The 25,000-nt window shown below is 47.5% G+C and overlaps 1 protein-coding gene across 1 annotated transcript in view; it reads left to right on the top strand.

Moving 5' to 3' along the window:
* The window catches only part of bmpr2b (bone morphogenetic protein receptor, type II b (serine/threonine kinase)), a 179,336-nt gene that overhangs the window by 31,862 nt on the left and 122,474 nt on the right, over window positions 1-25,000 (top strand). The gene's annotated exons all lie outside the window — the stretch shown is intronic.

Genomic DNA, 25,000 nt, shown 5'->3' with positions numbered 1-25,000 from the left:
TCAATGTGGAGGCTATATACAGGGGGTACCGGTACCGAGTCAATGTGGAGGCTATATACAGGGGGTACTGGTACAGAGTCAATGTGGAGGCTATATACAGGGGGTACTGATACAGAGTCAATGTGGAGACTATATACAGGGGTACCGGTACAGAGTCAATGTGGAGGCTATATACAGGGGGTACCGGTACAGAGTTAATGTGGAGGCTATATACAGGGGGTACGGTACAGAGTTAATGTGAAGGCTATATACAGGGTGTACCGGTACAGAGTCAATGTGGAGGCTATATACAGGGGGTACCGGTACAGAGTCAATGTGGAGGCTATATACAGGGTGTACCGGTACAGAGTCAATGTGGAGGCTATATACAGGGGGTACCGGTACAGAGTTAATGTGAAGGCTATATACAGGGGGTACCGGTACAGAGTCAATGTGGAGGCTATATACAGGGGGTACCGGTACAGAGTCAATGTGGAGGCTATATACAGGGGGTACCGGTACAGAGTCAATATGGAGGCTATATACAGGGGGTACCGGTACAGAGTCAATATGGAGGCTATATACAGGGGGTACCGGTACAGAGTCAATGTGGAGGCTATATACAGGGGGTACCGGTACAGTGTCAATGTGGAGGCTATATACAGGGGGTACCGGTACAGAGTCAATGTGGAGGCTATATACAGGGGGTACCGGTACCGAGTCAATGTGGAGGCTATATACAGGGGGTACCGGTACAGAGTCAATGTGGAGGCTATATACAGGTGGTACCAGGACAGAGTCAATGTGGAGGCTATATACAGGGGGTACCGGTACCGAGTCAATGTGGAGGCTATATACAGGGGGTACTGGTACAGAGTCAATGTGGAGGCTATATACAGGGGGTACTGGTACAGAGTCAATGTGGAGGCTATATACAGGGGGTACTGATACAGAGTCAATGTGGAGGCTATATACAGGGGGTACCGGTACAGAGTTTATGTGAAGGCTATATACAGGGGGTACCGGTACAGAGTCAATGTGGAGGCTATATACAGGGGGCACCGGTACCGAGTCAATGTGGAGGCTATATACAGGGGGTACCGGTACAGAGTTAATGTGGAGGCTATATACAGGGGGTACCGGTACAGAGTTTATGTGAAGGCTATATACAGGGGGTACCGGTACAGAGTCAATGTGGAGGCTATATACAGGGTGTACCGGTACAGAGTCAATGTGGAGGCTATATACAGGGGGTACCGGTACAGAGTTAATGTGGAGGCTATATACAGGGGGTACCGGTACAGAGTTAATGTGAAGGCTATATACAGGGGGTACCGGTACAGAGTCAATGTGGAGGCTATATACAGGGGGTACCGGTACAGTGTCAATGTGGAGGCTATATACAGGGGGTACCGGTACAGAGTTAATGTGGAGGCTATATACAGGGGGTACCGGTACAGAGTTAATGTGAAGGCTATATACAGGGGGTACCGGTACAGAGTCAATGTGGAGGCTATATACAGGGGGTACTGGTACAGAGTCAATGTGGAGGCTATATACAGGGGGTACTGATACAGAGTCAATGTGGAGACTATATACAGGGGGTACCGGTACAGAGTCAATGTGGAGGCTATATACAGGGGGTACCGGTACAGAGTTAATGTGGAGGCTATATACAGGGGGTACCGGTACAGAGTTAATGTGAAGGCTATATACAGGGTGTACCGGTACAGAGTCAATGTGGAGGCTATATACAGGGGGTACCGGTACCGAGTCAATGTGGAGGCTATATACAGGGGGTACCGGTACAGAGTCAATGTGGAGGCTATATACAGGGTGTACCGGTACAGAGTCAATGTGGAGGCTATATACAGGGGGTACCGGTACAGAGTTAATGTGAAGGCTATATACAGGGGGTACCGGTACAGAGTTAATGTGAAGGCTATATACAGGGGGTACCGGTACAGAGTTAATGTGAAGGCTATATACAGGGGGTACCGGTACCGAGTCAATGTGGAGGCTATATACAGGGGGTACCGGTACAGAGTCAATGTGGAGGCTATATACAGGGGGTACCGGTACAGAGTCAATGTGGAGGCTATATACAGGGGGTACCGGTACAGAGTCAATATGGAGGCTATATACAGGGGGTACCGGTACAGAGTTTATGTGAAGGCTATATACAGGGGGTACCGGTACCGAGTCAATGTGGAGGCTATATACAGGGGGTACCGGTACAGAGTTAATGTGGAGGCTATATACAGGGGGTACCGGTACAGAGTTGATGTGAAGGCTATATACAGGGGGTACCGGTACAGAGTCAACGTGGAGGCTATATACAGGGTGTACCGGTACAGAGTCAATGTGGAGGCTATATACAGGGGGTACCGGTACAGAGTTAATGTGGAGGCTATATACAGGGGGTACCGGTACAGAGTCAATGTGGAGGCTATATACAGGGGGTACCGGTACAGTGTCAATGTGGAGGCTATATACAGGGGGTACCGGTACAGAGTTAATGTGGAGGCTATATACAGGGGGTACCGGTACAGAGTTAATGTGAAGGCTATATACAGGGGGTACCGGTACAGAGTCAATGTGGAGGCTATATACAGGGTGTACCGGTACAGAGTCAATGTGGAGGCTATATACAGGGGGTACCGGTACATAGTTAATGTGAAGGCTATATACAGGGGGTACCGGTACCGAGTCAATGTGGAGGCTATATACAGGGTGTACCGGTACAGAGTCAATGTGGAGGCTATATACAGGGGGTACCGGTACAGAGTTAATGTGAAGGCTATATACAGGGGGTACCGGTACAGAGTCAATGTGGAGGCTATATACAGGGGGTACTGGTACAGAGTCAATGTGGAGGCTATATACAGGGGGTACTGATACAGAGTCAATGTGGAGACTATATACAGGGGGTACCGGTACAGAGTCAATGTGGAGGCTATATACAGGGGGTACCGGTACAGAGTTAATGTGGAGGCTATATACAGGGGGTACCGGTACAGAGTTAATGTGAAGGCTATATACAGGGTGTACCGGTACCGAGTCAATGTGGAGGCTATATACAGGGGGTACCGGTACAGAGTCAATGTGGAGGCTATATACAGGGGGTACCAGGACAGAGTCAATGTGGAGGCTATATACAGGGGGTACCGGTACCGAGTCAATGTGGAGGCTATATACAGGGGGTACTGGTACAGAGTCAATGTGGAGGCTATATACAGGGGGTACCGGTACAGAGTTAATGTGGAGGCTATATACAGGGGGTACCGGTACAGAGTTGATGTGAAGGCTATATACAGGGGGTACCGGTACAGAGTCAATGTGGAGGCTATATACAGGGTGTACCGGTACAGAGTCAATGTGGAGGCTATATACAGGGGGTACCGGTACAGAGTTAATGTGGAGGCTATATACAGGGGGTACCGGTACAGAGTTAATGTGAAGGCTATATACAGGGGGTACCGGTACAGAGTCAATGTGGAGGCTATATACAGGGGGTACCGGTACAGTGTCAATGTGGAGGCTATATACAGGGGGTACCGGTACAGAGTTAATGTGGAGGCTATATACAGGGGGTACCGGTACAGAGTTAATGTGAAGGCTATATACAGGGGGTACCGGTACAGAGTTAATGTGAAGGCTATATACAGGGGGTACCGGTACAGAGTCAATGTGGAGGCTATATACAGGGGGTACTGGTACAGAGTCAATGTGGAGGCTATATACAGGGGGTACCGGTACAGAGTCAATGTGGAGGCTATATACAGGGGGTACCGGTACAGAGTTAATGTGAAGGCTATATACAGGGGGTACCGGTACAGAGTCAATGTGGAGACTATATACAGGGGGTACCGGTACAGAGTTAATGTGGAGGCTATATACAGGGGGTACCGGTACAGAGTTAATTTGGAGGCTATATACAGGGGGTACCGGTACAGAGTTAATGTGAAGGCTATATACAGGGGGTACCGGTACAGAGTCAATGTGGAGGCTATATACAGGGGGTACTGGTACAGAGTCAATGTGGAGGCTATATACAGGGGGTACTGATACAGAGTCAATGTGGAGACTATATACAGGGGGTACCGGTACAGAGTCAATGTGGAGGCTATATACAGGGGGTACCGGTACAGAGTTAATGTGGAGGCTATATACAGGGGGTACCGGTACAGAGTTAATGTGAAGGCTATATACAGGGTGTACCGGTACAGAGTCAATGTGGAGGCTATATACAGGGGGTACCGGTACCGAGTCAATGTGGAGGCTATATACAGGGGGTACCGGTACAGAGTCAATGTGGAGGCTATATACAGGGTGTACCGGTACAGAGTCAATGTGGAGGCTATATACAGGGGGTACCGGTACAGAGTTAATGTGAAGGCTATATACAGGGGGTACCGGTACAGAGTTAATGTGAAGGCTATATACAGGGGGTACCGGTACAGAGTTAATGTGAAGGCTATATACAGGGGGTACCGGTACCGAGTCAATGTGGAGGCTATATACAGGGGGTACCGGTACAGAGTCAATGTGGAGGCTATATACAGGGGGTACCGGTACAGAGTCAATGTGGAGGCTATATACAGGGGGTACCGGTACAGAGTCAATATGGAGGCTATATACAGGGGGTACCGGTACCGAGTCAATGTGGAGGCTATATACAGGGGGTACCTTTACAGAGTCAATGTGGAGGCTATATACAGGGGGTACCGGTACAGAGTCAAGGTGGAGGCTATATACAGGGGGTACCGGTACAGAGTCAATATGGAGGCTATATACAGGGGGTACCGGTACAGAGTCAATATGGAGGCTATATACAGGGGGTACCGGTACAGTGTCAATGTGGAGGCTATATACAGGGGGTACCGGTACAGAGTCAATGTGGAGGCTATATACAGGGGGTACCGGTACCGAGTCAATGTGGAGGCTATATACAGGGGGTACCGGTACAGAGTCAATGTGGAGGCTATATACAGGGGGTACCAGGACAGAGTCAATGTGGAGGCTATATACAGGGGGTACCGGTACCGAGTCAATGTGGAGGCTATATACAGGGGGTACTGGTACAGAGTCAATGTGGAGGCTATATACAGGGGTACTGATACAGAGTCAATGTGGAGACTATATACAGGGGGTACCGGTACAGAGTTAATGTGAAGGCTATATACAGGGTGTACCGGTACAGAGTCAATGTGGAGACTATATACAGGGGGTACCGGTACAGAGTTAATGTGGAGGCTATATACAGGGGGTACCGGTACAGAGTTAATTTGGAGGCTATATACAGGGGGTACCGGTACAGAGTTTATGTGAAGGCTATATACAGGGGGTACCGGTACAGAGTCAATGTGGAGGCTATATACAGGGGGTACCGGTACCGAGTCAATGTGGAGGCTATATACAGGGGGTACCGGTACAGAGTTAATGTGAAGGCTATATACAGGGGGTACCGGTACAGAGTCAATGTGGAGGCTATATACAGGGTGTACCGGTACAGAGTCAATGTGGAGGCTATATACAGGGGGTACCGGTACAGAGTTAATGTGGAGGCTATATACAGGGGGTACCGGTACAGAGTTAATGTGAAGGCTATATACAGGGGGTACCGGTACAGAGTCAATGTGGAGGCTATATACAGGGGGTACCGGTACAGTGTCAATGTGGAGGCTATATACAGGGGGTACCGGTACAGAGTTAATGTGGAGGCTATATACAGGGGGTACCGGTACAGAGTTAATGTGAAGGCTATATACAGGGGTACCGGTACAGAGTCAATGTGGAGGCTATATACAGGGTGTACCGGTACAGAGTCAATGTGGAGGCTATATACAGGGGGTACCGGTACATAGTTAATGTGAAGGCTATATACAGGGGGTACCGGTACAGAGTCAATGTGGAGGCTATATACAGGGTGTACCGGTACAGAGTTAATGTGGAGGCTATATACAGGGGGTACCGGTACAGAGTCAATGTGGAGGCTATATACAGGGGGTACCGGTACAGAGTTAATGTGAAGACTATATACAGGGGGTACCGGTACTGAGTTAATGTGAAGGCTATATACAGGGTGTACCGGTACAGAGTTAATGTGAAGGCTATATACAGGGGGTACCGGTACAGAGTTAATGTGAAGGCTATATACAGGGGGTACCGGTACAGAGTTAATGTGAAGGCTATATACAGGGGGTACCGGTACAGAGTTAATGTGAAGGCTATATACAGGGGGTACCGGTACAGAGTCAATGTGGAGGCTATATACAGGGTGTACCGGTACAGAGTCAATGTGGAGGCTATATACAGGGGGTACCGGTACAGAGTCAATGTGGAGGCTATATAAAGGGTGTACCGGTACAGAGTTAATGTGAAGGCTATATACAGGGGGTACCGGTACAGAGTTAATGTGAAGGCTATATACAGGGGGTACCGGTACAGAGTTAATGTGAAGGCTATATACAGGGGGTACCGGTACAGAGTCAATGTGAAGGCTATATACAGGGGGTACCGGTACAGAGTTAATGTGAAGGCTATATACAGGGGGTACCGGTACAGAGTTAATGTGAAGGCTATATACAGGGGGTACCGGTACAGAGTCAATGTGGAGGCTATATACAGGGTGTACCGGTACAGAGTCAATGTGGAGGCTATATACAGGGGGTACCGGTACAGAGTCAATGTGGAGGCTATATACAGGGGGTACTGGTACAGAGTCAATGTGGAGGCTATATACAGGGGGTACCGGTACAGAGTCAATGTGGAGGCTATATACAGGGGGTACTGGTACAGAGTCAATGTGGAGGCTATATACAGGGTGTACCGGTACAGAGTCAATGTGGAGACTATATACAGGGGGTACCGGTACAGAGTCAATGTGGAGGCTATATACAGGGTGTACCGGTACAGAGTCAATGTGGAGGCTATATACAGGGCGTACCGGTACAGAGTCAATGTGGAGACTATATACAGGGTGTACCGGTACAGAGTCAATGTGGAAGCTATATACAGGGTGTACCGGTACAGAGTCAATGTGGAGGCTATATACAGGTTGTACCGGTACAGAGTCATTGTGGAGACTATATACAGGGGGTACCGGTACAGAGTCAATGTGGAGGCTATATACAGGGTATTACGGTACAGAGTCAATGTGGAGGTTATATACAGGGTATTACGGTACAGAGTCAATGTGGAGACTATATACAGGGTATTACGGTACAGAGTCAATGTGGAGACTATATACAGGGGGTACCGGTACAGATTCAATGTGGAGACTATATACAGGGGGTACCGGTACAGAGTCACTGTGGAGACTATATACAGGGGGTACCGGTACAGAGTCAATGTGGAGACTTTATACAGGGTATTACGGTACAGAGTCAATGTGGAGACTATATACAGGGTGTACCGGTACAGAGTCAATGTGGAGACTATATACAGGGTATTACGGTACAGAGTCAATGTGGAGGCTATATACAGGGTATTACGGTACAGAGTCAATGTGGAGACTATATACAGGGTATTACGGTACAACATGTAGGTAACCTCTCTCAATAACATTTAGTACAGAGAAGGCCTGACAACATGTAGGTAACCTCTCTCAGTAACATGTAGGTAACCTCTCTCAGTAACATGTAGGTAACCTCTCTCAGTAACATGTAGGTAACCTCTCTCAATAACATGTAGATAACCTCTCTCAGTAACATGTAGGTAACCTCTCTCAGTAACATGTAGGTAACCTCTCTCAGTAACATGTAGGTAACCTCTCTCAGTAACATGTAGGTAACCTCTCTCAGTAACATGTAGGTAACCTCTCTCAGTAACATGTAGGTAACCTCTCTCAGTAACATGTAGGTAACCTCTCTCAATAACATGTAGGTAACCTCTCTCAGTAACATGTAGGTAACCTCTCTCAGTAACATGTAGGTAACCTCTCTCAGTAACATGTAGGTAACCTCTCTCAGTAACATGTAGGTAACCTCTCTCAGTAACATGTAGGTAACCTCTCTCAATAACATGTAGGTAACCTCTCTCAGTAACATGTAGGTCACCTCTCTCAATAACATGTAGATAACCTCTCTCAATAACATTTAGTGCAGACCAGGCCTGACAACATGTAGGTAACCTCTCTCAATAACATTTAGTGCAGACCAGGCCTGACAACATGTAGGTAACCTCTCAATAAGAGCCAGGCCATTAAGGTGGACAGTACAGAGAGACGTTTGCAGCTCTGCAGACGTAACCCAGCTCGGTTGGTTCTTTCTGTGGAACGAATGTCCCCCCCCTCCTCCCTCTCTCTCCCCTCCTCCCTCTCTCGCTCCCACAGACACCCAGGGAGTCCGAGCCAGTAGGCCAGGCAAGTGTAAAGAGAGGGGATAGTATGAAGACTGCCCTGTTGCGTTTACTCCTAAAAGACCAGCCTGACAGCAGCCAACACAGGGCAAATTACACCGCGGGAAAGGCAATAAGACTCTCTAACTCACTGATACTTACAGGCTGTAAATGAAGTTTATGTTACATAATACTCAGCCCAAATTCTTAGGCGTACACTGAACTAGATTGAGAAGATCATGCTGATACATGCTAACGCTGAGTATCTGAGGGTTTTGTGGCTAGACTCTTTTTTTAAAAGCCTAGTGTGAGATATTTTGTGGACGTGTGGGTCATCTGCCTCACGTGGCACATTCTCTCTGTAGCAGTGACAGAGCAGATGAGCAGTTCTCTAGTGTTTACCACTGTTAGAGAGGCATAATGAACACAGCGTCCCAGGGGGCTGTACATAATCAACCTGTGGCTGTACTAGACCCGAGACAACCAGAGACCAGCTCTGCACATCACAGGCTCACTACCGTAGTTGTGTTATTTCCCAATTTTGTGTGTGTGTGTGTGTGTCACTCTCTCTCTCTCTCTCTCTCTCTCTCTCTCTCTCTCTCTCTCTGTCTCTCTCTCTCTCTCTCTCTCTCTCTCTCTCTCTGTCTCTCTCTCTCTCTCTCTCTCTCTCTGTCTCTCTGTCTCTCTGTCTGTCTCTCTCTCTCTGTCTCTCTCTCCCTCTCTCTCGCGCTCTCTCGCTCTCTGTCTCTCTCTCTGTCTCTCTCTGTCTCTCTCGCTCTCTCGCTCTCTGTCAATTCAATTCAATTCAATTCAATGGGCTTTATTGGCATGGGAAACACGTGTTAACATTGCCAAAGCAAGTGAGGTAGATAATATATAAAGTGAATATATAAAGTGAAAAACAATAAAAAATAACAGTAAACATTACACATACAGAAGTTTCAAAACAATAAAGACATTACAAATGTCATATTATATATACAGTGTTTTAACAATGTACAAATGGTTAAAGGACACAAGATAAAATAAATAAGCATACAGTGCCTTGCGAAAGTATTCGGCCCCCTTGAACTTTGCAACCTTTTGCCACATTTCAGGCTTCAAACATAAAGATATAAAACTGTTTTTTTTTGTGAAGAATCAACAACAAGTGGGACACAATCATGAAGTGGAACGACATTTATTGGATATTTCAAACTTTTTTAACAAATCAAAAACTGAAAAATTGGGCGTGCACAATTATTCAGCCCCTTTACTTTCAGTGCAGCAAACTCTCTCCAGTGAGGATCTCTGAATGATCCAATGTTGACCTAAATGACTAATGATGATAAATACAATCCACCTGTGTGTAATCAAGTCTCCGTATAAATGCACCTGCACTGTGATAGTCTAAGAGGTCCGTCAAAAGCGCAGAGAGCATCATGAAGAACAAGGAACACACCAGGCAGGTCCGAGATACTGTTGTGAAGAAGTTTAAAGCCGGATTTGGATACAAAAAGATTTCCCAAGCTTTAAACATCCCAAGGAGCACTGTGCAAGCGATAATATTGAAATGGAAGGAGTATCAGACCACTGCAAATCTACCAAGACCTGGCCGTCCCTCTAAACTTTCAGCTCATACAAGGAGAAGATTGATCAGAGATGCAGCCAAGAGGCCCATGATCACTCTGGATGAACTGCAGAGATCTACAGCTGAGGTGGGAGACTCTGTCCATAGGACAACAATCAGTCGTATATTGCACAAATCTGGCCTTTATGGAAGAGTGGCAAGAAGAAAGCCATTTCTTAAAGATATCCATAAAAAGTGTCGTTTAAAGTTTGCCACAAGCCACCTGGGAGACACACCAAACATGTGGAAGAAGGTGCTCTGGTCAGATGAAACCAAAATTGAACTTTTTGGCAACAATGCAAAATGTTATGTTTGGCGTAAAAGCAACACAGCTGAACACACCATCCCCACTGTCAAACATGGTGGTGGCAGCATCATGGTTTGGGCCTGCTTTTCTTCAGCAGGGACAGGGAAGATGGTTAAAATTGATGGGAAGATGGATGGAGCCAAATACAGGACCATTCTGGAAGAAAACCTGATGGAGTCTGCAAAAGACCTGAGACTGGGACGGAGATTTGTCTTCCAACAAGACAATGATCCAAAACATAAAGCAAAATCTACAATGGAATGGTTCAAAAATAAACATATCCAGGTGTTAGAATGGCCAAGTCAAAGTCCAGACCTGAATCCAATCGAGAATCTGTGGAAAGAACTGAAAACTGCTGTTCACAAATGCTCTCCATCCAACCTCACTGAGCTCGAGCTGTTTTGCAAGGAGGAATGGGAAAAAATGTCAGTCTCTCGATGTGCAAAACTGATAGAGACATACCCCAAGCGACTTACAGCTGTAATCGCAGCAAAAGGTGGCGCTACAAAGTATTAACTTAAGGGGGCTGAATAATTTTGCACGCCCAATTTTTCAGTTTTTGATTTGTTAAAAAAGTTTGAAATATCCAATAAATGTCGTTCCACTTCATGATTGTGTCCCACTTGTTGTTGATTCTTCACAAAAAAATACAGTTTTATATCTTTATGTTTGATGCCTGAAATGTGGCAAAAGGTCGCAAAGTTCAAGGGGGCCGAATACTTTCGCAAGGCACTGTAAATATGGGTTGTATTTACAATGGTGTGTGTTCTTCACTGGTTGCCCTTTTCTCGTGGCAACAGGTCACAAATCTTGCTGCTGTGATGGCACACTGTGGAATTTCACCCAGTAGATATGGGAGTTTATCAAAATTGGATTTGTTTTCAAATTCTTTGTGGATCTGTGTAATCTGAGGGAAATATGTCTCTCTAATATGGTCATACATTGGGCAGGAGGTTAGGAAGTGCAGCTCAGTTTCCACCTCATTTTGTGGGCAGTGAGCACATAGCCTGTCTTCTCTTGAGAGCCTCTCAAGCTCTGTCAGGTTGGATGGGGAGCGTTGTTGCACAGCTTTTTTCAGGTCTCTACAGCGATGTTTGGGTTCTGTCTGGGCCACTCAAGGACATTCAGAAACATGTCCTGAAGCCACTCCTGCGTTGTCTTGGCCGTGTGCTTAGGGTCGTTGTCCTGTTGGAAGGTGACCCCAGTCTGAGGTTCTGAGCACTCTGTACTTTGCTCTGTTCATCTTTGCCTCGATCCTGACTAGTCTCCCACTCCCTGCCACTGAAAAACATCCCCACAGCATGATGCTGCCACCACCATGCTTCACTGTAGAGATGGTGCCAGGTTTCCTCCAGAGGCTTGGCATTCAGGCCAAAGAGTTCAATCTTGGTTTTATCAGACCAGAGTATCTTGTTTCTCACTAGAGTCCTTTAGGTGCCTTTTGGCAAACTCCAAGCGGGCTGCCATGTGCCTTTTACTGAGGAGTGGCTTCCGTCTGGCCACTCTACCATAAAGACCTGATTGGTGGAGTGCTGCAGAGACGGTTGTCCTTACGGAAGGTTCTCCCATTTCTACAGAGGAACCCTGGAGCTCTTTCAGAGTGACCATCGGGTTCTTAGTCACCTCCCTGACCAAGGCCCTTCTCCCCCGATTGTTCAGTTTGGCCTGTTGGCCAGCTCTAGGAAGAGTCTTGGTGGTTCCAATCTTCTTCCATTTAGTCTTGGACCCAGTTGCACAGGGAGGGGTTCAGTCCCAGGGCCCTGAGTTCAGTGATGAGCTTGAGGGACACTATGGTGTTGAAAACCGAGCTGTAGTCGATGAACAGCATTCTCACATAGGTATTCCTCTTGTCCAGGTGGGAAAGTGTGCAGAGCAGTGGCTATTACATCACCTGTGGATCTGTTGTAGTGGGTCCTGGTTGGCGGGCAAGGTGGAGGTGGTTCCCTGATTAGCCTCATGACGACATAAGTGCTACAGGGCTTGACCTGTCATTTACAGGGCTTGACCATCACTAGTCATGTACAGGGCTTGACCATCACTAGTCATTTACAGGGCTTGACCATCACTAGTCATTTACAGGGCTTGACCATCACTAGTCATTTACAGGGCCTGACCATCACTAGTCATTTACAGGGCTTGACCATCACTAGTCATTTACAGGGCTTGACCATCACTAGTCATTTACAGGGCCTGACCATCACTAGTCATTTACAGGGCCTGACCATCACTAGTCATTTACAGGGCTTGACCATCACTAGTCATTTACAGGGCCTGACCATCACTAGTCATTTACAGGGCCTGACCATCACTAGTCATTTACAGGGCTTGACCATCACTAGTCATTTACAGGGCTTGACCATCACTAGTCATTTACAGGGCTTGACCATCACTAGTCATTTACAGGGCTTGACCATCACTAGTCATTTACAGGGCCTGGCCATCACTAGTCAATTACAGGGCCTGACCATCACTAGTCATTTACAGGGCCTGACCATCACTAGTCATTTACAGGGCTTGACCATCACTAGTCATTTACAGGGCCTGACCATCACTAGTCATTTACAGGGCCTGACCATCACTAGTCATTTACAGGGCTTGACCATCACTAGTCATTTACAGGGCTTGACCATCACTAGTCATTTACAGGGCCTGGCCATCACTAGTCATTTACAGGGCCTGACCATCACTAGTCATTTACAGGGCTTGACCATCACTAGTCATTTACAGGGCTTGACCATCACTAGTCATTTACAGGGCCTGGCCATCACTAGTCATTTACAGGGCCTGACCATCACTAGTCATTTACAGGGCTTGACCATCACTAGTCATTTACAGGGCTTGACCATCACTAGTCATTTACAGGGCTTGACCATCACTAGTCATTTACAGGGCTTGACCATCACTAGTCATTTACAGGGCTTGACCATCACTAGTCATTTACAGGGCTTGACCATCACTAGTAATTTACAGGGCCTGACCATCACTAGTCATTTACAGTGCCTGACCATCACTAGTCATTTACAGGGCTTGACCATCACTAGTCATTTACAGGGCTTGACCATCACTAGTCATTTACAGGGCTTGACCATCACTAGTCATTTACAGGGCCTGACCATCACTAGTCATTTACAGGGCTTGACCATCACTAGTCATTTACAGGGCTTGACCATCACTAGTCATTTACAGGGCTTGACCATCACTAGTCATTTACAGGGCTTGACCATCACTAGTCATTTACAGGGCTTGACCATCACTAGTCATTTACAGGGCCTGACCATCACTAGTCATTTACAGTGCCTGACCATCACTAGTCATTTACAGGGCTTGACCATCACTAGTCATTTACAGGGCTTGACCATCACTAGTCACTTACAGGGCTTGACCATCACTAGTCATTTACAGGGCTTGACCATCACTAGTCATTTACAGGGCTTGACCATCACTAGTCATTTACAGGGCTTGACCATCACTAGTAATTTACAGGGCCTGACCATCACTAGTCATTTACAGGGCTTGACCATCACTAGTCATTTACAGGGCTTGACCATCACTAGTCATTTACAGGGCTTGACCATCACTAGTCATTTACAGGGCTTGACCATCACTAGTCATTTACAGGGCTTGACCATCACTAGTCATTTACAGGGCCTGACCATCACTAGTCATTTACAGTGCCTGACCATCACTAGTCATTTACAGGGCTTGACCATCACTAGTCATTTACAGGGCTTGACCATCACTAGTCATTTACAGGGCTTGACCATCACTAGTCATTTACAGGGCTTGACCATCACTAGTCATTTACAGGGCTTGACCATCACTAGTCATTTACAGGGCTTGACCATCACTAGTCATTTACAGGACAGATTTGTGACTTGTCCAGACAGTAGGACAGATTTGTGACTTGTCCAGACAGTAGGACAGATTTGTGACTTGTCCAGACAGTAGGGACAGATTTGTGACTTGTCCAGACAGTAGGACAGATTTGTGACTTGTTCAGACAGTAGGACAGATTTGTGACTTGTTCAGAAAGTAGGACAGATTTGTGACTTGTCCAGACAGTAGGACAGATTTGTGACTTGTTCAGAAAGTAGGACAGATTTGTGACTTGTCCAGACAGTAGGACAGATTTGTGACTTGTTCAGACAGTAGGACAGATTTGTGACTTGTCCAGACAGTAGGACAGATTTGTGACTTGTTCAGACAGTAGGACATATTTGTGACTTGTTCAAACAGTAGGAAAGATTTGTGACTTGTTCAGACAGTAGGACAGATTTTTGACTTGTTCAGAAAGTAGGACAGATTTCTGACTTGTCCAGGCAGTAGGACAGATTTCTGACTTGTCCAGACAGTAGGACAGATTTGTGACTTGTCCAGACAGTAGGGACAGATTTGTGACTTGTCCAGACAGTAGGACAGATTTGTGACCTGTCCAGACAGTAGGACATATTTGTGACTTGTCCAGACAGTAGGACAGATTTGTGACTTGTTCAGACAGTAGGACAGATTTGTGACTTGTCCAGACAGTAGGACAGATTTGTGACTTGTTCAGACAGTAGGACAGATTTGTGACTTGTTCAGACAGTAGGACAGATTTGTGACTTGTTCAGACAGTAGGACAGATTTGTGACTTGTTCAGACAGTAGGACAGATTTGTGACTTGTTCAGACAGTAGGACAGATTTGTGACTTGTTCAGACAGTAGGACAGATTTGTGACTTGTTCAGGCAGTAGGACAGATTTGTGACTTGTTCAGACAGTAGGACAGATTTGTGACTTGTTCAGACAGTAGGACAGATATGTGACTTGTCCAGGCAGTAGGACAGATTTGTGACTTGTCCCAAAGCTCAAGTCACTTGTACATGTTAACATCGGCGTATGATGCTATATTTTTACCGTAGAGAATCAGACATACTTGTATACTGCACTCTGTCTTTTGGCTTCTTTTCCTATTCCAACCTGTCTGAAAATACAACACTGCCCCTTTAAGACTCTCCTAGGAGGATGATTGGCCACCCCTTGGTAGCCTATAAGATAACAGAACACACATCTTACAGCAAAACAAACCTTGTCAACTTCTCAGGACCTGAACAACCAGGACCACAGCAGTAGGCAGTCCCTCCTTTAAAGCAGCCGGGGTTGCTGTGATACCTTGCTGTGATACCTTACTGTGGTACCATACTGTGGTACCTTACTGTGGTACCCTACTGTGGTACCTTACTGTGATACCTTGTACATAGACTGCTTACAGGGTAAGGAAACCTACGTAATTTTGTAATTTGGGTGAACTATCCCTTTAACATTAGATTTTAAACCTAACTTTAACCCTAAACACACTGCTAACCTAAACCTAACCTTAAACCCAACCAAACTGCTAACCTAAACCTAACCTTAAACCCAACCACACTGCTAACCTAAACCTTAACCACACTGCTAACCTAACCTTAACCTTAACCACACTGCTAACCTAAAACTAACCTTAACCACACTGCTAACCTAAACCTAACCTTAAACCCAACCACACTGCTAACCTAAACCTTAACCACACTGCTAACCTAAACCTAACCTTAAACCCAACCACACTGCTAACCTAAACCTTAACCACACTGTTAACCTAAACCTAACCTTAACCACACTGCTAACCTAAACCTAACCTTAACCACACTGCTAACCTAAACCTAACCTTAACCACACTGCTAACCTAAACCTTAACCACACTGTTAACCTAAACCTAACCTTAACCACACTGCTAACCTAAACCTAACCTTAACCTTAACCACACTATTAACCTAAACCTACATTTAACCACACTGCTAACCTAAACCTAAACCTAACCTTAACCACACTGCTAACCTAAACCTAACCTTAACCTTAACCACACTGCTAACCTAACCTTAACCTTAACCACACTGCTAACCTAAAACTAACCTTAACCCCAACCACATTGCTAACTTAAACCTAACCTTAACCCCAACCACACTGCTAACCTAAACCTAACCTTAAACCCAACCACACTGCTAACCTAAACCTAGCCTTAACCACACTGCTAACCTAAACCTAGCCTTAACCACACTGCTAACCTAAACCTAGCCTTAACCACACTGCTAACCTAAACCTAGCCTTAACCACACTGCTAACCTAAGCCTAACCTTAACCACACTGCTAACCTTATGCCTAAACTTAAAATAAACTTTGATTTTTACAATACAGACAATTCAGACTTAGTAGGAAGCGTCAGCCATTCTCCTCCAGAGAGGGACTGACAGAGAACACTGATCAGGATGACGGCAGAAAAATATCTGGATCATGACTTATGATAACACTCTGAGTCCTGACCTAGTCTCCTCTGCTCTGAGTCCTGACCTAGTCTCCTCTGCTCTGAGTCCTGACCTAGTCTCCTCTGCTCTGAGTCCTGACCTAGTCTCCTCTGCTCTGAGTCCTGACCTAGTCTCCTCTGCTCTGAGTCCTGACCTAGTCTCCTCTGCTCTGAGTCCTGACCTAGTCTCCTCTGCTCTGAGTCCTGACCTAGTCTCCTCTGCTCTGAGTCCTGACCTAGTCTTCTCTGCTCTGAGTCCTGTGTTCTGACCTAGTCTTCTCTGCTCTGAGTCCTGTGTTCTGACCTAGTCTCCTCTGTTCTGAGTCCTGTGTTCTGACCTAGTCTTCTCTGTTCTGAGTCCTGTGTTCTGACCTAGTCTTCTCTGCTCTGAGTCCTGACCTAGTCTTCTCTGTTCTGAGTCCTGTGTTCTCACCTAGTCTCCTCTGCTCTGAGTCCTGACCTAGTCTCCTCTGCTCTGAGTCCTGACCTAGTCTCCTCTGCTCTGAGTCCTGACCTAGTCTCCTCTGCTCTGAGTCCTGACCTAGTCTCCTCTGCTCTGAGTCCTGACCTAGTCTCCTCTGCTCTGAGTCCTGACCTAGTCTCCTCTGCTCTGAGTCCTGACCTAGTCTCCTCTGCTCTGAGTCCTGACCTAGTCTTCTCTGCTCTGAGTCCTGTGTTCTGACCTAGTCTTCTCTGCTCTGAGTCCTGTGTTCTGACCTAGTCTCCTCTGTTCTGAGTCCTGTGTTCTGACCTAGTCTTCTCTGTTCTGAGTCCTGTGTTCTGACCTAGTCTTCTCTGCTCTGAGTCCTGACCTAGTCTTCTCTGTTCTGAGTCCTGTGTTCTCACCTAGTCTCCTCTGTTCTGAGTCCTGTGTTCTGACCTAGTCTTCTCTGTTCTGAGTCCTGTGTTCTGACCTAGTCTCCTCTGCTCTGTGTCCTGACCAAGTCTCCTCTGTTCTGAGTCCTGTGTTCTGACCTAGTCTCCTCTGTTCTGAGTCCTGTGTTCTGACCTAGTCTTCTCTGCTCTGAGTCCTGACCTTGTCTTCTCTGTTCTGAGTCCTGTGTTCTCACCTAGTCTTCTCTGCTCTGAGTCCTGACCTAGTCTTCTCTGTTCTGAGTCCTGTGTTCTGACTTAGTCTTCTCTGCTCTGAGTCCTGACCTAGTCTCCTATGCTTTGAGTCATGACCTAGTCTCCTCTGCTCTGTCCTGACCTAGTCTTCTCTGCTCTGAGTCCTGACCTAGTCTTCTCTGTTCTGAGTCCTGTGTTCTGACCTAGTCTTCTCTGCTCTGAGTCCTGACCTAGTCTTCTCTGTTCTGAGTCCTGTGTTCTCACCTAGTCTCCTCTGTTCTGAGTCCTGTGTTCTGACCTAGTCTTCTCAGCTCTGAGTCCTGACCTAGTCTTCTCTGCTCTGAGTCCTGTGTTCTGACCTAGTCTTCTCTGCTCTGAGTCCTGTGTTCTGACCTAGTCTCCTCTGTTCTGAGTCCTGTGTTCTGACCTAGTCTTCTCTGCTCTGAGTCCTGACCTTGTCTTCTCTGTTCTGAGTCCTGTGTTCTGACCTAGTCTTCTCTGCTCTGAGTCCTGACCTAGTCTTCTCTGTTCTGAGTCCTGTGTTCTGACTTAGTCTTCTCTGCTCTGAGTCCTGACCTAGTCTCCTCTGCTTTGAGTCATGACCTAGTCTCCTCTGCTCTGTCCTGACCTTGTATTCTCTGTTCTGAGTCCTGTGTTCTGACCTAGTCTTCTCTGCTCTGAGTCCTGACCTAGTCTTCTCTGCTCTGAGTCCTGACCTAGTCTCCTCTGCTCTGAGTCCTGACCTAGTCTCCTCTGCTCTGAGTCCTGACCTAGTCTTCTCTGCTCTGAGTCCTGACCTAGTCTCCTCTGCTCTGAGTCCTGACCTAGTCTCCTCTACTCTGAGTCCTGACCTAGTCTCCTCTGCTCTGTGTTCTGACCTAGTCTTCTCTGCTCTGAGTCCTGTGTTCTGACCTAGTCTTCTCTGCTCTGAGTCCTGACCTAGTCTTCTCTGTTCTGAGTCCTGTGTTCTGACTTAGTCTTCTCTGCTCTGAGTCCTGACCTAGTCTCCTCTGCTTTGAGTCATGACCTAGTCTCCTCTGCTCTGTCCTGACCTTGTATTCTCTGTTCTGAGTCCTGTGTTCTGACCTAGTCTTCTCTGCTCTGAGTCCTGACCTAGTCTTCTCTGCTCTGAGTCCTGACCTAGTCTCCTCTGCTCTGAGTCCTGACCTAGTCTCCTCTGCTCTGAGTCCTGACCTAGTCTTCTCTGCTCTGAGTCCTGACCTAGTCTCCTCTGCTCTGAGTCCTGACCTAGTCTCCTCTACTCTGAGTCCTGACCTAGTCTCCTCTGCTCTGTGTTCTGACCTAGTCTTCTCTGCTCTGAGTCCTGTGTTCTGACCTAGTCTTCTCTGCTCTGAGTCCTGTGTTCTGACCTAGTCTTCTCTGCTCTGAGTCCTGACCTAGTCTCCTCTGCTCCGAGTCCTGACCTAGTCTCCTCTGCTCTGAGTCCTGACCTAGTCTTCTCTACTCTGAGTCCTGTGTTCTGACCTAGTCTTCTCTGTTCTGAGTCCTGACCTAGTCTTCTCTGCTCTGAGTCCTGACCTAGTCTTCTCTGCTCTGTGTCCTGACCTAGTCTCCTCTGTTCTGAGTCCTGTGTTCTGACCTAGTCTTCTCTGCTCTGAGTCCTGACATAGTCTTCTCTGCTCTGAGTCCTGTGTTCTGACCCAGTCTTCTCTGCTCTGAGTCCTGACCTAGTCTTCTCTGTTCTGAGTCCTGTGTTCTGACTTAGTCTTCTCTGCTCTGAGTCCTGACCTAGTCTCCTATGCTTTGAGTCATGACCTAGTCTCCTCTGCTCTGTCCTGACCTAGTCTTCTCTGCTCTGAGTCCTGACCTAGTCTTCTCTGTTCTGAGTCCTGTGTTCTGACCTAGTCTTCTCTGCTCTGAGTCCTGACCTAGTCTTCTCTGTTCTGAGTCCTGTGTTCTCACCTAGTCTCCTCTGTTCTGAGTCCTGTGTTCTGACCTAGTCTTCTCAGCTCTGAGTCCTGACCTAGTCTTCTCTGCTCTGAGTCCTGTGTTCTGACCTAGTCTTCTCTGCTCTGAGTCCTGTGTTCTGACCTAGTCTCCTCTGTTCTGAGTCCTGTGTTCTGACCTAGTCTTCTCTGCTCTGAGTCCTGACCTTGTCTTCTCTGTTCTGAGTCCTGTGTTCTGACCTAGTCTTCTCTGCTCTGAGTCCTGACCTAGTCTTCTCTGTTCTGAGTCCTGTGTTCTGACTTAGTCTTCTCTGCTCTGAGTCCTGACCTAGTCTCCTCTGCTTTGAGTCATGACCTAGTCTCCTCTGCTCTGTCCTGACCTTGTATTCTCTGTTCTGAGTCCTGTGTTCTGACCTAGTCTTCTCTGCTCTGAGTCCTGACCTAGTCTTCTCTGCTCTGAGTCCTGACCTAGTCTCCTCTGCTCTGAGTCCTGACCTAGTCTCCTCTGCTCTGAGTCCTGACCTAGTCTTCTCTGCTCTGAGTCCTGACCTAGTCTCCTCTGCTCTGAGTCCTGACCTAGTCTCCTCTACTCTGAGTCCTGACCTAGTCTCCTCTGCTCTGTGTTCTGACCTAGTCTTCTCTGCTCTGAGTCCTGTGTTCTGACCTAGTCTTCTCTGCTCTGAGTCCTGACCTAGTCTTCTCTGTTCTGAGTCCTGTGTTCTGACTTAGTCTTCTCTGCTCTGAGTCCTGACCTAGTCTCCTCTGCTTTGAGTCATGACCTAGTCTCCTCTGCTCTGTCCTGACCTTGTATTCTCTGTTCTGAGTCCTGTGTTCTGACCTAGTCTTCTCTGCTCTGAGTCCTGACCTAGTCTTCTCTGCTCTGAGTCCTGACCTAGTCTCCTCTGCTCTGAGTCCTGACCTAGTCTCCTCTGCTCTGAGTCCTGACCTAGTCTTCTCTGCTCTGAGTCCTGACCTAGTCTCCTCTGCTCTGAGTCCTGACCTAGTCTCCTCTACTCTGAGTCCTGACCTAGTCTCCTCTGCTCTGTGTTCTGACCTAGTCTTCTCTGCTCTGAGTCCTGTGTTCTGACCTAGTCTTCTCTGCTCTGAGTCCTGTGTTCTGACCTAGTCTTCTCTGCTCTGAGTCCTGACCTAGTCTCCTCTGCTCCGAGTCCTGACCTAGTCTCCTCTGCTCTGAGTCCTGACCTAGTCTTCTCTACTCTGAGTCCTGTGTTCTGACCTAGTCTTCTCTGTTCTGAGTCCTGACCTAGTCTTCTCTGCTCTGAGTCCTGACCTAGTCTTCTCTGCTCTGTGTCCTGACCTAGTCTCCTCTGTTCTGAGTCCTGTGTTCTGACCTAGTCTTCTCTGCTCTGAGTCCTGACATAGTCTTCTCTGCTCTGAGTCCTGTGTTCTGACCCAGTCTTCTCTGCTCTGAGTCCTGACCTAGTCTCCTCTGTTCTGAGTCCTGTGTTCTGACCTAGTCTTCTCTGCTCTGAGTCCTGACCTAGTCTCCTCTGCTTTGAGTCATGACCTAGTCTCCTCTGCTCTGTCCTGACCTTGTATTCTCTGTTCTGAATCCTGTGTTCTGACCTAGTCTTCTCTGCTCTGAGTCCTGACCTAGTCTTCTCTGCTCTGAGTCCTGACCTAGTCTCCTCTGCTCTGAGTCCTGACCTAGTCTCCTCTGCTCTGAGTCCTGACCTAGTCTTCTCTGCTCTGAGTCCTGACCTAGTCTCCTCTGCTCTGAGTCCTGACCTAGTCTCCTCTACTCTGAGTCCTGACCTAGTCTCCTCTGCTCTGTGTTCTGACCTAGTCTTCTCTGCTCTGAGTCCTGTGTTCTGACCTAGTCTTCTCTGCTCTGAGTCCTGTGTTCTGACCTAGTCTTCTCTGCTCTGAGTCCTGACCTAGTCTCCTCTGCTCCGAGTCCTGACCTAGTCTCCTCTGCTCTGAGTCCTGACCTAGTCTTCTCTACTCTGAGTCCTGTGTTCTGACCTAGTCTTCTCTGTTCTGAGTCCTGACCTAGTCTTCTCTGCTCTGAGTCCTGACCTAGTCTTCTCTGCTCTGTGTCCTGACCTAGTCTCCTCTGTTCTGAGTCCTGTGTTCTGACCTAGTCTTCTCTGCTCTGAGTCCTGACATAGTCTTCTCTGCTCTGAGTCCTGTGTTCTGACCCAGTCTTTTCTGCTCTGAGTCCTGACCTAGTCTCCTCTGTTCTGAGTCCTGTGTTCTGACCTAGTCTTCTCAGCTCTGAGTCCTGACCTAGTCTTCTCTGCTCTGAGTCCTGTGTTCTGACCTTGTCTTCTCTGCTCTGAGTCCTGTGTTCTGACCTAGTCTTCTCTGCTCTGAGTCCTGTGTTCTGACCTAGTCTCCTCTGCTCTGAGTCCTGACCTAGTTTTCTCTGCTCTGAGTAATCCTGTGTTCTGACCTAGTCTTCTCTGCTCTGAGTAATCCTGTGTTCTGACCTAGTCTCCTCTGTTCTGAGTCCTGTGTTCTGACCTAGTCTTCTCTGCTCTGAGTCCTGACCTAGTCTCCTCTGCTTTGAGTCATGACCTAGTCTCCTCTGCTCTGTCCTGACCTTGTATTCTCTGTTCTGAATCCTGTGTTCTGACCTAGTCTTCTCTGCTCTGAGTCCTGACCTAGTCTTCTCTGCTCTGAGTCCTGACCTAGTCTCCTCTGCTCTGAGTCCTGACCTAGTCTCCTCTGCTCTGAGTCCTGACCTAGTCTTCTCTGCTCTGAGTCCTGACCTAGTCTCCTCTGCTCTGAGTCCTGACCTAGTCTCCTCTACTCTGAGTCCTGACCTAGTCTCCTCTGCTCTGTGTTCTGACCTAGTCTTCTCTGCTCTGAGTCCTGTGTTCTGACCTAGTCTTCTCTGCTCTGAGTCCTGTGTTCTGACCTAGTCTTCTCTGCTCTGAGTCCTGACCTAGTCTCCTCTGCTCCGAGTCCTGACCTAGTCTCCTCTGCTCTGAGTCCTGACCTAGTCTTCTCTACTCTGAGTCCTGTGTTCTGACCTAGTCTTCTCTGTTCTGAGTCCTGACCTAGTCTTCTCTGCTCTGAGTCCTGACCTAGTCTTCTCTGCTCTGTGTCCTGACCTAGTCTCCTCTGTTCTGAGTCCTGTGTTCTGACCTAGTCTTCTCTGCTCTGAGTCCTGACATAGTCTTCTCTGCTCTGAGTCCTGTGTTCTGACCCAGTCTTTTCTGCTCTGAGTCCTGACCTAGTCTCCTCTGTTCTGAGTCCTGTGTTCTGACCTAGTCTTCTCAGCTCTGAGTCCTGACCTAGTCTTCTCTGCTCTGAGTCCTGTGTTCTGACCTTGTCTTCTCTGCTCTGAGTCCTGTGTTCTGACCTAGTCTTCTCTGCTCTGAGTCCTGTGTTCTGACCTAGTCTCCTCTGCTCTGAGTCCTGACCTAGTTTTCTCTGCTCTGAGTAATCCTGTGTTCTGACCTAGTCTTCTCTGCTCTGAGTAATCCTGTGTTCTGACCTAGTCTTCTCTGCTCTGAGTAGTCCTGTGTTCTGACCTAGTCTTCTCTGCTCTGAGTAATCCTGTGTTCTGACCTAGTCTTCTCTGCTCTGAGTAATCCTGTGTTCTGACCTAGTCTTTTCTGATCTGAGTAATGCTGTGTTCTGACCTAGTCTTCTCTGCTCTGAGTCCTGTGTTCTGACCTAGTCTTCTCTGCTCTGAGTCCTGTGTTCTGACCTAGTCTTCTCTGCTCTGAGTCCTGACCTAGTCTTCTCTGCTCTGAGTCCTGTGTTCTGACCTAGTCATCTCTGCTCTGAGTCCTGTGTTCTGACCTAGTCTTCTCTGCTCTGAGTCCTGACCTAGTCTCCTCTGCTCTGAGTCCTGTGTTCTGACCCAGTCTTCTCTGCTCTGAGTCCTGACCTAGTCTCCTCTGTTCTGAGTCCTGTGTTCTGACCTAGTCTTCTCAGCTCTGAGTCCTGACCTAGTCTTCTCTGCTCTGAGTCCTGTGTTCTGACCTTGTCTTCTCTGCTCTGAGTCCTGTGTTCTGACCTAGTCTCCTCTGCTCTGAGTCCTGACCTAGTCTTCTCTGCTCTGAGTCCTGACCTAGTCTTCTCTGCTCTGAGTCCTGACCTAGTCTTCTCTGCTCTGAGTCCTGACCTAGTCTTCTCTGCTCTGAGTCCTGACCTAGTCTTCTCTGCTCTGAGTCCTGACCTAGTCTTCTCTGATCTGAGTCCTGTGTTCTGACCTAGTCTTCTCTGATCTGAGTCCTGTGTTAACCTGCAGAAACGTTCCCCTCCAGCCTGTAGAGTCCTTTTATAGTTTTGCAGGTTATTCTGAGGGAAGCCAGTCCCCACGTCTGGGTGGTGTGCTCGGTGCTCTGCTCCAGAGAGATCTAACTCCTCTCATCCTCCTCTGATCCCACACTCCTATAGCCTAGTTAAACTCCTCTGTCTCCCCCATCCCACACTCCTATAGCCTAGTTAAACTCCTCTGTCTCCCCCATCCCACACTCCTATAGCCTAGTTAAACTCCTCTGTCTCCCCATCCCACACTCCTATAGCCTAGTTAAACTCCTCTGTTTCCCCCATCCCACACTTCTATAGCTTAGTTAAACTCCTCTGTCTCCCCCATCCCACACTCAGGGTAGCCTAGTTAAACTCCTCTGTCTCCCCCATCCCACACTCCTATAGCCTAGTTAAACTCCTCTGTCTCCCCCATCCCACACTCCTATAGCCTAGTTAAACTCCTCTGTCTCCCCCATCCCACACTCCTATAGCCTAGTTAAACTCTAGCAAGATAACATGGTAACTCTAGCAGGATAACATGGTAACGCTAGCAGGATAACATGGTAGCTCTAGCAGGATAACATGGTAACTCTAGCAGGATAACATGGTAACTCTAGCAGGATAACATGGTAGCTCTAGCAGGATAACATGGTAACTCTAGCAGGATAACATGGTAACTCTAGCAGGATAACATGGTAACTCCAGCAGGATAACATGATAACTCTAGCAGGATAACATGGTAACTCTAGCAGGATAGTAGCATTATTGACATGGTAGCTCTAGCAGGATAACATGGTAACTCTAGCAGGATAACATGGTAACTCTAGCAGGATAACATGGTAACTCCAGCAGGATAACATGGTAACTCTAGCAGGATAACATGGTAACTCTAGCAGGATAACATGGTAACTCCAGCAGGATAACATGATAACTCTAGCAGGATAACATGGTAACTCTAGCAGGATAGTAGCATTATTGACATGGTAGCTCTAGCAGGATAACATGGTAACTCTAGCAGGATAACATGGTAGCTCTAGCAGGATAACATGGTAACTCCAGCAGGATAACATGGTAACTCTAACAGGATAACATGGCGACTCTAGCAGGATAACATGGTAACTCCAGCAGGATACCATGGTAACTCTAGCAGGATAACAGCATTATTGACATGGTAACTCTATTGTGATAACATGGTAACTCTAGTAGAATAACATGGTAACTCCAGCAGGATAACATGGTAACTCC

This window comes from Oncorhynchus mykiss, chromosome 22 (assembly GCF_013265735.2).
Source record: "Oncorhynchus mykiss isolate Arlee chromosome 22, USDA_OmykA_1.1, whole genome shotgun sequence".
Classification (NCBI taxonomy): Eukaryota; Metazoa; Chordata; class Actinopteri; order Salmoniformes; family Salmonidae; genus Oncorhynchus; species Oncorhynchus mykiss.
This window is presented reverse-complemented; position numbering and strand designations above follow the sequence as displayed.